Source organism: Canis lupus, chromosome 27, assembly GCF_011100685.1.
Source record: "Canis lupus familiaris isolate Mischka breed German Shepherd chromosome 27, alternate assembly UU_Cfam_GSD_1.0, whole genome shotgun sequence".
NCBI classification, from domain to species: Eukaryota; Metazoa; Chordata; class Mammalia; order Carnivora; family Canidae; genus Canis; species Canis lupus.
Window position 1 is genome coordinate 3,054,599 of NC_049248.1, and position 14,601 is coordinate 3,069,199.

General features: G+C 39.3%; 1 protein-coding gene across 2 annotated transcripts in view; it reads left to right on the plus strand.

Moving 5' to 3' along the window:
- The window catches only part of RAD52 (RAD52 homolog, DNA repair protein), a 116,988-nt gene that overhangs the window by 44,331 nt on the left and 58,056 nt on the right, over positions 1-14,601 (plus strand). The window lies entirely within an intron of this gene.

The following is a 14,601-nucleotide window of genomic DNA, read 5'->3' on the forward strand; positions in this document are numbered from 1 at the left end:
TTTAATAACTACAAAGAAATTTTTAAAATTTTTATTTATTTATTCATGAGACAGAGAGAAAGAGAGGCAGAGACACAGGTAGAGGGAGAAGCAGGCTCCATGCACAGAGCCTGATGTGGGACTTGATCCCAGGACTCCAGGATCATGTCCTGGGCTGAAGGGAGGTGCTTAACTGCTGAGCCACCCAGGCTCAGCAAAGAAATTTTGAAAAAAAAAAAGAAAAGAAAAGAAAAGAAAAGATATTTTGAAAATTACTTAGATTTTTTGTTGATGGCATCAATGGAATAGTAATTCTGAAATTATTTTGTCTTTGTTGTAGGATAGAGAAAACAAATAAATATATTATTATGAGGAATGGTGCTTTATACTATTGGACAGCAATAATAGTAATCACAGAGTCATTCTCTTGTGCCAGTTTCCCAAGCCCCAGTTCCTCCAGGATGATACAAGAGCTAGGTAATACCTGCACGTAATATATGTTGTTACGGGAGAGGAATCCTAAACTCAAGGAGCCCAAATTTTTTATAATGGGCTGCAAGCAAACATGCCTAACTTTTGCCTTAGAGAGATATTTACTTTATTAAACTATGGTAATAATAAACAAGCCTGTCTTGATGGGAGACATTAGCTTCCAAGGCTGTTCACTATCCAAATATCTTTGGATTAGGTAATCCAGAGCAGAAGAACAGTTAGTGCTTCTTCTCACAAGTCACAAAGAAGTGTGAGACCATGGAACACTATCTCACAGCAGCCAGTATATAGAACATTCTACAAAATAATTGTTCTGGAGAGGCGCCTGGCAGGCTTAGCCAGTGAAATGTGCAACTCTTGATTTCAGGGTTGTAAATTTGGGACCCACATTGGGCATAGAGATTACTTAAAATCTTTAAACAGTAACAACAAGAACAATACAATAAACAATTGTCCTGGAATCATTAAAATATTAATGTCCTAGCAAATGCTGTTAGAGTCCTGCTCATATTTCCTCAATTTACCCACTTCAGTGTGCACCCCACTCCCAGGATTATCATTTCTTTGCCTGAGGGCTTTTTTCTTAAACCTCTGCCTACAGCTGATTTCAGGGAATTCACTTCCCCAGGAGCAGCCCTCAACCAGTGACTCACACAAGTTAGCATGTTCCAGTTCCCTTGCCCTCTGAGTGTGAAAACTATGAGAGACATGTTTTACATTAATTCTCCGAGTTTCCCAATAGCATGAAGCAGTTTTCTTCGGTGATAATTGGCTTAATAACACACCCATTATTCTCAGCCTTCTCTCTCATCTCACTTCCCCTCTCCTCTGCTGGTGTTTCTTGAGATCACCTCCGGGTGAAGCTACTTGCATCTGAATCCTCATCTTGGAGTCTGCTTCTGGTAGAATCCCAAATAAGACATATCCAAGTGGAAATGTCAGATATGCAATTAAATATGGAATTCAGGTGAGGCATTCAGGCAATTGTGGGTCATCAGCAAAAAAGATGATTCTCTCTTCTGATTATCTATCGCAACAAGAAAGGCCAACCTGGGACGCCTGGGTGGCTTAGTGGTTGAGCACCTGCCTTTGGCTCAGGTTGGGATCCCAGAGTCCTGGGACTGAGTCCCACATTGGGCTCCCCACAGGAAGCCTACTTCTCCCTCTGCCTGTGTCTCTGCCTCTCTGTCTCTCTCTCTGTCTCTGTCTCTCATGAATGAATAAATAAAATCTTTAAAAAAAAGAGAGAAAGAGAGAGGTTAACCTAAAATTTAGTCTCTGAAATAACTTTTTTTTTTAGCTCACAATTTTGAGAATCGGAAATTTAAGCCTGTCTCAAATGGGCAATTATTCTCTTTCACATGGCATCACCTGAGGTTACTCACTGCATGATATTCAACTGCCAGATGATTTTTAATCCACCACAGCGCATGAAACTGAGCCAAGATGAGAACACCAAAGGCATGAGTGGAAATGAAGTCCAAACACTGAAACTTCCAACGTGGAGACCAGTGAACTGAAGAACCAGCCACAGAGGCTGAGGACTATGCCATATGCTGCTGATAAATTAATAAGATGAGGATTAACAATAGATGTTGGGGGAGGCACCTGGCTGGCTCAGTGGTCATGTGGTTAAGGCCTCATGTTGGGCTTAGAGCTTACTTTAAAAAAAAAATATATATATATATATATATATATATAATAGACATTGGATTAGTGATGTAAACATCAAGATGACAAGAACAGTTTATTCAGGTGGTTAAGTTGAAAGTTTGATCGGCTCAAGAGAGAATGGAAATGGAGTAGCAATGTAAGTTGTGAGAACTAGCAATTCTTTTTAAAAATTTTTTAAAAGATCTTGTTTATTTATTCATGAGAGAGAGAGAGAGAGAGAGAGAGAGGCAGAGACACAAGCAGAGGGAAAAGCAGGCTCCAAGCAGGGAGCCTGATGTGGGACTCAATCCCAGGACTCCAGGAGGAGGCAGATGCTCAACTAGAGCTACCCAGGAATCCTGAGAACTAGCAATTCGTTAGAGAATTTCTGCTATAAACAGGAGTGAGGAAATGCATCAGAGGCCAGTGGGAAAAGTGAGGTCAACCTTAGGTTCCTATGTATCTTTCTCCTATCCCCAAATTCCATTTGACATCATTCACTTCTGGTGACTTCTGGTTTGGGACTTGTAGGTAAAGGATGCATACTGGCTGGTTGAATAGCTTGAAATCCTCCTTTATTACCTATTTCATGTGCATAATGATAAGATAACTAAACTTGCTTTAAGTATATCCTAAAGCATTTAAATTTTTTAAAGATTTTTTTTAATTTTTATTTATTTATGATAGTCACAGAGAGAGAGAGAGAGGCGCAGAGACACAGGCAGAGGGAGAAGCAGGCTCCATGCACCGGGAGCCCGACGTGGGATTCGATCCCGGGTCTCCAGGATCGCGCCCTGGGCCAAAGGCAGGCGCCAAACCGCTGCGCCACCCAGGGATCCCAATTTTTTAAAGATTTTTAAAAAAATTTATTTGAGAGAGAGAAAGAGAGACGGCATGAGCAGGGGGAGGGGCAGAGGGAGAAGCAGACTCCCTGCTGAACAGGGATGTAGGGCTCAGTCCCAGGACCCCAAGATCATGACCTGAGCCAAAGGCAGATGCTTCCTGACTGAACATTTTAAATCCAAAATTGCAGAGAAGAGTATGAGAATTTTGAGTCACTATTTGGCTGCAGATCTAACTTTACCCTTTATATTTGAAGCTTTTTATACTTGATAAATGTCCATATTGTAAGTATAAAAAAAAACTTGCCACAGTAACGTTTATGGTTATAGTTTTATGTCAGATTATAGAACCACAAGTACTAGAAGGTAGTATAGCAGAGTAGTTTTGGGCAAGGGCTCTGGAATCAGACTGCCTGGGTTCACATTATGCCTTAATTCTCCATGCTTCAATATCCTTATCTGAAGTGGAGATAATAATAGTAACTACTTCACCGCCTGAGTGGCACAATCAGCTAAGCCTCTGACTCTTGATTTCAGCTCAGGTCATGATCTCGGGGTGGTGAGATGGAGCACCCCATGAGGCTTCATATTCAGCGGGGAGTCTGCTTGAGATTCTTTCTCTCTCCTTCTCCCTCTGCCCTTCCCATTCCTGTATGCATGTGCACTCATTCTCTCTCTCTTTCTCCCTAAAATAAATGAATACATCTTTTAAAGAAATCATAGTAACGGGATCCCTGGGTGGCACAGCGGTTTGGCGCCTGCCTTTGGCCCAGGGCGCGATCCTGGAGACCCGGGATCGAATCCCACGTCGGGCTCCCGGTGCATGGAGCCTGCTTCTCCCTCTGCCTGTGTCTCTGCCTCTCTCTCTCTCTGTGACTATCATAAATAAATAAAAATTAAAAAAAAAAAAAAAGAAATCATAGTAACTATCTCACAAAGTTATTATAAGGATTAAATGAGACAATACATGTAAAGTGCTTAGACTAGTACTTGATCACATTAGCTAGATTATATTTACGATCATTATGCATCAGTTAGGAATGCTTTCAACTGTTAAGTAAGAAAATACCTGATTTACAGTGGCTTAAATACAAAGAGTTTGTTTCTCTCACATTGCAGGCACCCTGGAGATAAGTGGTTGCTAAAATTGGTTTATTTCTACAATGCCAGAGCTTGGCTTCTCTTCCATTCCCTTGGAATTTCTCTGATGATTGCAATACCACCAATCATCATATTTCCAAACAAATATATTCTAAAGCAGAAAGCAGGGAGCAAGGAAGGGCAAAGAGATTTCTCCACGTGTGCCTTTCTCTTATTAAAGAGGAAGTCTGTGTATTGTATTGTTCTGTATTGAGTTGTGCTGTGTTGTGTTTTTCAAGAATGTCTTAGTCTGAGAAAGCCCCCTGGCCAAGAAATGGAGGTGCAGGCAGTGGGTCAGGCTGTCCTAAGTGCACAATGGTGGTATAGCCAAAGGGGGGTAGGAGTGAGGCATCAACCTGCTGTTACAGCTGTCTACATGGCGTCTGAAATCTTACATGATCAAAAACAAACTTCTGCTTTCTACCCCCAAATCCATTCTCCCCACCTCTTCCCCATCTCATTAGAGGCAACTCCATCCTTCCAGCTACTTAGACCAAAGGCTGGCATCCTCCTAAATTCCTTTCTCTTGTCCGTCACATTTAATCTACTTTCAGAATCCAACCTCATTCATCACCCTATTATCACCACCGTGACCCAACCCACTGTGGTTTCTTGTTAGGATTATTTAAATAGTTCCCTGACTGCTCTCTGTACTTTCTTTCCCCCTCTTCACCATCCTTTTAAAACTTAGATCATATTATATCACCTTTGTACTCAAAATACTCCAATGGCTTCCAGCCTTATTGATAGTAAAATCCAAATTCTTATAAGGCCTATCATTCCTATACAATTTGGTCCTCTCTCTTTGACCTTAATCCACTACTCTCCTTCTAGTTCATTCTGCTCCAGTTGCACTGAGTTCTTTGCTATTTCTCAATAATGCCAAGCATGCTTTTGCTTCAAGACTTGCTCCTTCTGATGGGCACATCTTCTGCCAGATACCTTCAAGGCTTGTTTCCTCACTTCCTTCAGATCTCAGATGTCACCATCCCTGAAGCCTCCCTGATTCCCTATACAGAACAGCCAGCTCTCTACATGCAGGGACAATAAAAAAAAAAAAACAACAACAAAAAAAAACCACAAACAAGCAAACAAGTGAACAGCCATCTTTTCATCTATTCTGTGTCCCCCTTATTGTTTCATTTTTCTCCATCCGATATACTTAAATAGTATATATATATATATATATATATATATATATATATATATATAATGTTTGTTTATTTTCCTTTCTTTTAAGATTTTATTTATTTATTCATGAGAGACACAGAGAGAGAGAGGCAGAGACACAGGCATAGAGAGAAGCAGGCTCCATGCAGGGAGCCTGACATGGAACTCGATCCCAGACCCCAGGATCACACCCTGAGCCAAAGGCAGACGCTTAACCATTGAGCCACCCAGTCATCCTTGTTTATTTTCTTTTTTTATGATTTATTTTATTTTATTTTATTTTATTTTATTTTATTTTATTTCTTTGAGACAGAGTACACAGCATGAGCGGCAGAAAGAGAGGAGAAGCAGACTCCTCTCTGTGCAGGGAGCCCAGTACTAGCTCCATTCCAGGACCCTGAGATCATGACCTGAGCCAAAGGTGGATGCTTAACTGACAGAGCCACCCAGGTGTCCCTTCTTTGTTTATTTTCTATCTCCTCTGAAATGTAATTTCTGTGAGGAGAGGAACTTTCTTTTTAGTCCCTGTTTTACCCCTAGTGCTTGGAACATAGTTGGTACTTAGAAAAAAATTGCTTAAAGAATAAATGAATGAGCAAATAAGATTTGGACATTTGGGTTGCTTCAAGCTTTATGTGTACCAAGTTTTATTTATTTATTTATTTATTTATTTATTTATTTATTTATTTATTTAAATTTATTTATGATAGTCACGCAGAGAGAGAGAGAGAGGCAGAGATATAGGCAGAAGGGGAAGCAGGCTCCATGCACCAGGAGCCCGACGTGGGATTCGATCCCGGGTCTCCAGGATCGCACCCTGGGCCAAAGGCAGGCGCCAAACCGCTGCGCCACCCAGGGATCCCATGTACCAAGTTTTATGTATATTACTTCCATATTTTATGATTAATTCCTTTGTATTTATTTCCAAAATGAGAGTATTGAAAAAAAAGCATTTTTTGGCTTTTTAATATGTTATCAAATTGCTTCCCAAAATAATTAATACAATTAGATAGAGGGTACTAGTTATAAGATGCTCCTGCTAGGCATTATACTTTGAAACTTTCCCACAAATTTCACAGAAAAGACTAGCAGATGTGATTATTTTTCCATAAATTTTTAAAGTTTATTTTTTTTTAGTAATCCCTACACCCAATGTGAGGCTCGAATCCATGACCCGAGATCAAGAGTCTCATATGGGCAGCCTGGGTGGCTCAGCAGTTTAGTGCAGCCTTCGGCCTAGGGCCTGATCCTGGAGACCCGGGATTGAGTCCCGCGTTGGGCTCCCTGCATGGAGCCTGCTTCTCCCTCTACCTGTGTCTCTGTCTCTGTCTCTGTCTCTCTCTCTCTGTCTCTCATGAGTAAATAAATAAAATCTTAAAAAAAACAAAAACGAGTCACATGCTCTACTGACTGAGCCAGCCAGGTGACCTCCATATTTATTTATAACCATCAATAGTATGTTTAAATAAACTAATATAATATAATAAAAATAGTACTTTAAAAAAAATTAAAATCTCATCCACAGGCTTTCTCAGGTTTATTCACCTTTGTGGCTCTGACCTAATCTTGGCTAACTATAATTAAAAGTGAACTTAATAACCTATTCTAAACACTGCTTTCTACTTTCCTCTATTAAGTGTCGTACTGGCCCCCACAAGTGTAGGATTCTTTTTTTTTTTTTTTTTCCAATAAGTGTAGGATTCTAAGTCCTACTTATTAGTTTTTATCTTAGTTAAAGAGTCTCACACTAGAGGGAGAGGCCATTTTTCTGCCTTCATAACTATGCCTTATTAAAAAAATATCATGCCTCTCCTCACAATGTCTTTTGTATCCTGTAATTTATGAATGTATACATATGGATTATATGTCTCTGCTTGAGTAACTTCATATAATTATATTTTCATAGGATGAGAGTAGTTCGATACAGCCATATATATATATATATATATATATATATATATATATATATATGAATAACCCAAAGTCTCAGCAAGGAATATGCCTGGCTTTGATTATCGATGAGAAAAGTAGTTAATATAACATTAAAATTGCTATGATACCCTATCCAAACTCAGTTACTAGTTCACTTTCTTCAGATACCACCTTATCTCATGAGTCACCTACTCCTAAATGTTACTTTAAATTACCATTTGCAACCACTTCCTCCTAATGCCCGCTCCCAACTGCCTCTCTAAATCAACGTTTCATAGTTCCTACATTGTTGCTATTCTTTGTCATTTTTTTAAAATATTTTATTTTTTAAGTAATCCCTACATACAACATGGAACTCAAATTTACAACCCCAAGATCAACATCACCCCTCCAGTTGTTATTTTAATCCAACAGCTAATTATCTTTGTCAACCACCATTCCTAATAGGCCAAACTATAAGAATTTCAGGAAAAAATTTGGTTAAGGTATGCCTGGGTGGCTCAGTGGTTTAGAGTGTCTGCCTTCGGCTCAGGGTGTGATCCTGGAGTCCCGCGATCGAGTCCCACATTGGGCTCCCTACATGGAGCCTGCTTCTCCTCCCTCTGCCTATGTCTCTGCCTCTTTCTCTCTCTGTGTTTCTCATGAATAAATAAATAAAATCTTTAAAATATATATATAACAATACATACTAATAATAGTTGTTAATAATACAGACCCTGAGACATCAAGAAAATGTTAAATTAGGTGTACCAATCTTCTGTAAAGAAAGCAAAGGTGTATATGGGGATCCCTGGGTGGCGCAGCGGTTTGGCACCTGCCTTTGGCCCAGGGCGCGATCCTGGAGACCCGGGATCGAATCCCACGTCGGGCTCCCGGTGCATGGAGCCTGTGTCTCTGCCTCTCTCTCTCTCTCTGTGTGTGACTATCATAAATAAATAAAAATTATTAAAAAAAAAGGTGTATATGATACATTTTCTGTAGATGTCTATCCAAAATATCAAATATTTAAAAATTGGGGCATGTAGGTAAAAACTAGTAATCTATGTAGTTCACATTGTGCTAAAATGCACTAATATTTTTTCTTTTTTCCTTTTATTTTTTAAGTAGCCTCTACTCCCAACCTGGGGTTTGAACTCATGACCCCAAGATCAAAAGCTGAATGCTCTACCAACTGAGCCAGCCAGGTACCCCTAATGTGCTAATATCTTCAAAAAAGAGATTGATGAGAAACTTTTACTCAGAATTTGCTCAATCCTACTTTTCAAAGCAACTATATTTAATCCTTTCAGGAATCATTTGTAGGAAACAATGGAAAAGATGGGAAAACCTGTTTTTGCCCAAAAAGAGGTCAACTTAACATAGTGGCAATATGAAAATTAATTTAATAAAAAAATAAATTTAGTTTAACAACTTTGTTTAGACTGATTTGGACATTTCTCTCAAAGGCCAATAATCAGTACATTTTGTAGAACAGATAGCATATCCCTCAGTGAATCCTTGTGTTTATTAATGAAAAAAAAAAACAAAACCTTTGGCTTCTTTTTTTAAGATTCATTAATTTGAGAGAGAGACAGCATATGCAGGTGTGTGTGCACACACAAGTTGGGGAGGGGCAGAAGGAAAGAATCTTCAAACAGACTTCCTGCTGAGCACGGAGCCCAATGCAGGGCTCCATCTCAGGACCTGTGAAATCATGACCTGAGCCAAAACCAAGAGTCAGACGCTCAACTGACTAAGCCATCTAGGTGCCCCAACCCTTTGTCTTTGTAAATAGTAAATGCAAACATTATTTCAGAGGCTCAAAAGTAGAAACAAGTGCTAATACATATGTAATAAGTTTGACTACATTGCTTTAATTCTAGTCACTGAATAACCCACTCAACAATTAAGAGTAATATTTATGATTAAAACAAAAGTCACTCTGAAAATTTTATAAAGTTAAAGAAAAATTCTCGACTTCTTTTGCTCCCAGCCTGTATCCAATGCGTCAGTAAATCTTTGAGTTATACCTTCAGAAGAAATAGTTCTGTCCAACTCTTCCATTTCCAGCTCAGGTCACTATCATCTGTCATCCAGATTCTTGAAATAAGCTTCTAACTAGTCTCTGGTATAACATCATTGCCCCCTTTAGTTTGAACATAGCAGCAAGTAAGATCTTTTAAAATTTATAATTTAAAAATTTTGTAAGTAATATCACTCTTCTGATTAAAATCCTTCCATGGCTTTCCTTCTTATGTGGAATAAATAAAACTACCATATGATCCAGCAATTCTATTTCTGGGTATTTATCCAAAGGAAGAGACGACACTAACGTGAAAAGATACCGTGCACCGCTGTGCTCATTGCAGCATTATTTTCAGCTGCCAAGACATGGAATCGACTCAGGGCTGCTGATAGCCTCGGAGGCTTCCCCATGTACCCAGAGGGCAGCAGGCCTGACCTCTGTGCCAGTCACCTACAATTTGATCCTTTGGAGACAATTGTAAATAAATGTCTCATGCCTTTTGCTCTCAAGTCTTTAAAAAAAAATCCGGGTGAAAATAAATGAAACCATGCAGCTCAAACCCATGTTGTTCAAGGTCAGCTGTATAATAAAATAGAATATTATTCAGCTACAAATAAGGAAATCCTGCAATCTGTGACAACACAGATAGATCTTGAGGTCATTATGCTAGTAAAATAAGTCAGACAGAAAAAGACAAATACTATATCATCTGATTTAGGTGTGGAATGTAAAACCAAAAACAAAAACAAAAAACCCAAAAAACTAAATTCATGGAAACAATGTAGATTGGTGGCAAAGGGGAGAAGGGGAAGGATGGCTGAGGGTGGTCAAAGGGTACAGTCTTCCAGTTATAAGATAAATAAGTTCTAGAGGCATAATATATAGCATGGTGATTCTAGTTAATACTACACTGTATACTTGAAAATTGCTAAGAGAGTACATCTTAAAAGTTCTCATCACACACACACAAAAGATAACTATGTGAGATGATGAATGTGTTAACCAGCCTTTCGGTGGTAATCATTTCACAGCATATCAAATTATCACATTATACGTGTTAAATGTGTACAATGGGATAAAGATAGGGGAAAAAAAGAAAGAAAAAAACATAAATATATATTGGTTTTTGTTCTCGGTTCCCAGGACAGAAATCCTAAAACCACTGTATTTTCCTAAGTGACAAGACCACCAGCAGTATCCTTCGTTCTAATACTTGATGCTTGAGTGGCCCTGGTGGTGCAGCGGTTTAGCGCTGCCTGCAGACCAGGGCGTGATCTGGAGACCCTGGATCGAGTCCCACATCAGGCTCTCTGCATGGAGCCTGCTTGTGTCTCTGCCTCTCTTTCTCTCCCTGCATCTCTATGAACAAATAAATAAAGTCTTTAAAAAAAAAATACTTCATCTTTGACTCTGGGTTCCTGACACAGAGATTTAGAAAACATGATATTTCCTGGGTAATAGGAGTATCTTTTTTTTTTTTTTAGGGCTTTATTTTTAAGTAATCTCTATACCAAATGTGCTGCTCAAACTTAGAACCCTGAGGTCAAGGGTCGCATGCTCTACTGACTGAGCCAGCCAGGCACCCCAGGAACGTCTTTTGTTTTAACTGGGTAACTCTTGGTGGGCTTCTGAATAGTTTCAGAATGGAGGCTCATCACCAGAAAGATCTGTCATTCCACCCCTCATCCTCTGGGAAGGGGAGAGGGACTGGAGATTGACTTAATGATCATTGTATATACCTACATGAGGAAGTCTTCATATAAAGCTCAAAAGTGGTGTTTGGAGAGCTTCTGGGTTGGTGCACACATCCATGTGTCGGGGTGGTGGCACATCCCAAGTTCATGAGGACCTAAGCTCCTGTGCTTGGGACTCTTCCAAACCTCTTTGTATGTAATTCTTCATCTAGCTGTTCATCAGTATCCTTTATCATAGCCTTTATTATTTAATAAAGTAGTAAACATAAGTGTTTCCCTGATTTCTGTTGAGCTGTTCTAGAAAATGATTTAATCCAAAGAGGGGATCATGGGAACCCCTGGTTTTGCAGCCAACTTGGGAAAGATGGTGAGTAACCTGGGGACCTTCTACTTGCAATAGGAGTTTGAAGTGATGAGCAATCTCACAGGACTGAGCCCTTAACTGTGGAGTCTGCCTAACTCAGTTTAGTGTCAGAAATGACTTGAGTTGTAGAACACCCAGCTGGTGTTGCAGAGAATTGCTTGATGTGTGGAAAACCCGCACATCTGTTATCAGAAGCAAGTATGACAGCTTTATGGGAGTAAAGGAGATATGCAACAGGAGGAAGAGTGCAGTTTTCCCTATACTAATACTCATTTTATTTAGTTCTTTGCAAATGTCACCTTATCAGATGCCTTTCCCAAGAAATCACTCCATCTAAAAAAGCACCATTTTAGGGCGCCTGACTGGCTCAGGTGGTGGAGCATGTGACTCTCCATCTCAAGGTCATGGTTTGGGCCCCACATCAGGTATAGAGATTACTTTTTTAAAAACTTTAAAAAATAAATAAATAAAATGTTACCATTTTTGTCATCACTTTCTAGCTTCAGCCTTATTTTTTTAATAGCACTTACTTCTACCAGCCATACTACATATTTATTTGTTTACTTGTTTATTATGTTTCTGCCTTCTAAAATACAAGCTCCATGAGAGCCTGGACTTTGTTCTTTGCTCTGTCCTCAGTGCCTAGATTAGGGCCTTTCACAAAGGAGTATCTTAATATGTATTTATTTGATGAAACATGAATAAAAGAATTAATGATACATATTAGCTATTACTAAATACTATAGGAGCCCTTAGCTGGTAAAATATTCAGAACTGGCATTTTATACAACATTGTCTGCAAAACAGAAAGAACCCACACATTTCACATGGAAGCATAAGACGATTTAAACTAACTAAATAAATTTTTTTCTTTAAAAAAATTTGCTTCTTTATTTTTGTTCCAGTCTCATTAATGTTCCTTAAATCTAGTAAGAATAAGTCCAGACAAACATGCTCAAGTAACTGCCTTAAATAAGTCTTCCTTGATTCTACATTTCCTTCCATTGACACCCATTTCTCTGATCACTTTTCTGACCCTTCTTGAGAGTGTGGCCTCTAGGAACCATTTCTACTTCCTCATTTCCCATTCTCTCAATTCTACTTAGGCTTCCACAGAACTGCTCCTTTCAGAGTCATCAAGGTATCTGCCTGACCATTTCTTCATCCTTATTTCATTCCATCTCTTGTCAGCAACCTACACAGCTGAACATTCCCTCCTTCTGAAACATTTTCCTCTCTTTATTTCTGGAATAAAATGCCATGTTGCTTTGCTGGAGCTGGCTGCCATAACAAAAAAAAAAACCATAGACTGGGTGACTTAATTGACAGAATTGAATTTTCTCACAGTTGTGGAGGCTAGAAGTATAAGATCAAGGTGTGAGCAGGTTTGGTCTCTCCTGGAGCCTCTCTCCTCGGTTCACAAGATGGCCTCCCTCCCGCCGTGCCCTCATCTGCTCTTTCCTCTATGCTGGTGCATCCCTGGTATCCCTCTGTGCATCTCAATTTCTTCTTCTTATAAGGACACCAAGCAAACTGAATGAGTGCCCACACTAAGAGTTTCCTTTTAACTTAATTGCCTCTTTGAAGGCTTATCTCACATTCTGAGACACTGGTGTTTCAGGCTTCAACCTACACATTTTGGAACACAAATCAGCTTAAAAGAAATAACTTCCCGGCTTTTTTCCTTTCCTCACTGGTCATTCTTTTTTTTTTTTTTTTCTTGGTTTATTCATTTTCTGTCTTGTCTCTCCATGTCAGAGTACTCAGGATTCAGTCTTGGGGTTCCTTCTCTTCCTTAAATAAACTTTATTCTTATATTATCTCATCCACTCCCACAGCTTTAAATATTATATGTGTATACCAATGATACCTCTTGCTTTCCTCCAAACCTGCTCCACCCTCTGTCTTCCCATTTCAGTAAATTGCCCTACCACCTACTCAGTTACTCAAGCCAAGAACCAAGTATTATTATTCTTAAAACTTCTTTCTTTACCCTATCTCCATCATCCAAACTGATGTCAACTGCTATCACCTGGAAATTTGGATTGTCTATAGATTCTCAATAAACACATTTCCCAACTCTGTTCTCTTTTCTACAGCGTCACTAAGCCACCATCTATCAGTTCCAAATCAGCACCCCCTCCATCCTCAGTTATTCTGCTACAATCTGTTCTCCACACAACAAGCAGAATGATGTTTTCACCCAGATCATATTTCTTAAAATTTCTGAAGGACTTCCCATAACACTTAAGATAGAGTGCAAAATCTTTATCCTGCTTTTAAAGCTGAGGTGATCTGACCTCTGTGCCTTCATTCTCTATATCTTGTGCTAATTTCCCTTTGGATTCCCCAAACTCCTTCCCACCTCTGGACCTTTGTATTTGCTCTTCCCAGCCAGAATTGCTCATTCCCCAAATTTAGCCATGCCTGCGTTCTTCCTGTTACTCAGATAGACATCAAGTTGTTACCAGACATTGCCCTCATTTAATATTATCTTAACACTTCCCTCGATATGTGATCATTCTCTGTCCACTAGAAGGAAGTTCCATGACAAAATAGACTTTATCTGCTTCATTGGCAGGTGAATTCTTGTGCCTAGGACAATGCTAAGTCACCATAGGGCCTAACAAATGTGTTAAATGCTTATGTGTCTGTGTATGCATATATTTAATGATTTTATTTATTTATTTGAGAGAGAGAGAGAGAAAGAGAGAGAAGGAACAAGGGGAGGGGGGATAAGGGGAGGGAGAAGCAGAGTCCCTGCAGAGCAGGGAGCCTGATGTGGGACTTGATCCCAAGACCCCAGGATCATGACCTAAGCTGAAGGCAGACACTTAACCGACTGAGCCACCCCAGGTGCCCCCAAAGTATATATTTAAATATAATAGTATAGTAGAGTTTAGAGTTCCTATTTTGATACTCCTTAACCTTGCCAATTACCTCACCTCTCTAAAATGCACTTTCCATAACTATGAAATAGCAATGATAACAGTACCCAGTTCTCAGAGAAATATTGAAAATTAAATGAGCTAATGAGTGTTGAACACTTAACATACTGTTGAGTAAATAATTAATGTTAACCTTTTTATTTCTTTCAGAATTTCTCTGAAAACATATTAAACCATAGGCCTAAATACATCTTTTTCTGGTAAATAGAGTGGCAGTGACTTGATAAGCAGTACATCTTCCATCATACAATAGACAAGGACAGGAAATAAAAAGAATACTCTATTCCCTGGGGATAATGGCAAATTGAAAGAAACTGAATGGGGGACAGCCTGGTTGGCTTAGTGGTTTGGCACCGCCTTCAGCCTAGGGCCTGATACTGGA